At 43.0% G+C, this 2,205-nt stretch overlaps 1 non-coding gene across 1 annotated transcript; it reads left to right on the forward strand.

The window, feature by feature from the left end:
* The first annotated feature begins 455 nt into the window (after positions 1 to 455).
* Positions 456 to 561, forward strand: LOC118490983. Its single transcript, XR_004890208.1, has one exon. It is a non-coding gene; the product is annotated as a small nucleolar RNA R71 (small nucleolar RNA).
* The last annotated feature ends 1,644 nt before the right edge of the window (positions 562 to 2,205 follow it).

The raw sequence follows: 2,205 nt of genomic DNA on the forward strand, positions 1-2,205 counted from the left end.
GCTTGATTTGACGGGTTCCCATATCTAAAGTTCGGGTGGTTCCTCAATCCGGGGTGGTAGGTGTTTGAATTCATGTTGTTGTAGTTCCTACCACCTCCTCCTTGACCTTGACCTTGAACCGCATTGACTTCCTCGTATTGCCCTTCCAACATTCCTTGGCAATTTTCAGCCGCATGACCTATTTCATTACACAAAGCACACACATATTATATATTTGGTTAGTGGTTTGAACATTACCATCATCTATGGCGTGCACTTGTGGTCGGTTAGTGGTTGGTCGGGCTCTCCTTGAAGCTTGGGCCTTCCTTTTTGATGTAGTTGCCATGCTTTCCAAAAACTCCCAATCTTCATTCTCATAATTCGTTCCAAACGTCCCTCCGGTGATAGACATTAGATCACGTGCGTCTTCGGCACTCAACCCCTCATGAAAGGCGTTCATCAACTCCCATAACTCAATTCCATGATGAGGGCAGTTTTTAATCATCATGTTAAAACGCTCAAACGCCTCATGAAACATCTCACCGTGTTGTTGTTGAAAGCTTCTCAATCCCTTCCGCGCATCATTGGTCTTTTGGGCGGTGTAGAATTCATCCAAAAAGGTTTGTTGCATCTCCCCCCATGTATATATTGATGCCGAAGGCAAAGTGTAGAACCACTTCTTTGCCTTATCCTCCAAAGAAAACTGAAATAAGACTAACTTGACTTCATCGGCCGAAAAACCTTGACTCCCAAAAGTGTTGCAAATTGAGTCATAGGCCTCTAGATGGAAATACGGCTCCTCCGTTGCTAACCCTTTGTACTTCGGTAAACTTTGCAACGAGTTTGTTCTTACTTCAAAAGTTCTCCCTTGGTTGTTGTGAGGGATAACCACCGGTGAAGGGTTTTGAGTAATGATTGGCCTGAAATGTGCCTCTATTCCCCTTGCTTGTTCCCTAAGATGCCTTCTTGGAACACCCAATCGGCCCCTTGGACGAATAGGACCCATTGGTCTTGGTATAGGCCCTTGTGGTGCAATTGGTTGTTGGGGCATCGGTGGGTATTGATTTGGCCTTTGAAATTGTGGGTATACATGTTGTGGCCTAACTTGTTGCAATGGAATAGGTTGTTGGATTGTTGGCCCTTGTGGTCTTGGCCGAATGTGTTGCGGTATAAGTTGTTGTTGTTGCATTCCACCAACACTCGCCATCCCTTGAGATTGACTTTGAACATACCCAAAATCCCCTTGATCACCATAATCTCCATAAGCGTACCCATCATCTTCATACCCCTCAAAGTCTTCGAATCCCTCATCATAACCACCCCCTTGAATTCCTGAAGTTTGCCCAAATGGAATGGTCGAATACTGAAAACCCGACTGTTGTTGTTGTGGTCTAAAAGATGAAGTAGTATGCACAATAGTCGAATTGGGTGCAATTGTGAAAGTAGATGATGCTTGACCCGTAGTTGGGGGAAAGAAGTGGGATAATGGTGGGATTGTGGTGGATGGATCGTAAGTGATGGTAGGCTCAGTTTGAGTGGTGATTGGTTGAGTGGAGTTGGTTGGTGTAAATTCAGCAGTGGTATTAGGTAATGTAGTGTTTGGTGATGGTTGGGTGGAAGTAGGTATAAAGGATGAGGTTGTTTGACTGGTTGTAAGTGGAATCTGAGAATCAGCCATGATGTTTCTCGGTGTAATGGGTGAAGTGGGTGAACCAATGATTTTGTTTTCTCGCACTAAAACTCGGTTTTGTCGTAGCGTTCTTTCAATTTCCGGATCAAACGATAGCGGTGATGACCTGTGAGAGCCTCTAGTATGCATACACCTGAAGTACCTGCACACTAAACACAACCAGCGTAAACCCGAAAATAACAAACAAAACTACTAAATTAACACACGTTGCGCACTACTCCCCGACAACGGCGCCAAAATTTGACGTGATGTCGTGGGTCACGCAAATTTAATCCCTAAACAACTGTAGTTAGCGGTAGTAGGGTATCGAACTCAGGGAGTATGTGGAAAATGTGTTGATTGTATAGCTTTGTATTTAAACTAAAATTAAACTAAATTGCAGAAAATTAAAATTCAAGATTGTGGATTGTTGTTTTAGAAAACTAAATTAAGAACTAAGTCAAATCAAAGTTGGTTGTAAACAATTAGGAGAGAACAATGATCACCCTAGGTTTCAGTTTCTTTAAACAGTTGTGTGCAATTTCACTAGAAAGAGT

The sequence above is a fragment of the Helianthus annuus genome, chromosome 3, assembly GCF_002127325.2.
Source record: "Helianthus annuus cultivar XRQ/B chromosome 3, HanXRQr2.0-SUNRISE, whole genome shotgun sequence".
NCBI classification, from domain to species: Eukaryota; Viridiplantae; Streptophyta; class Magnoliopsida; order Asterales; family Asteraceae; genus Helianthus; species Helianthus annuus.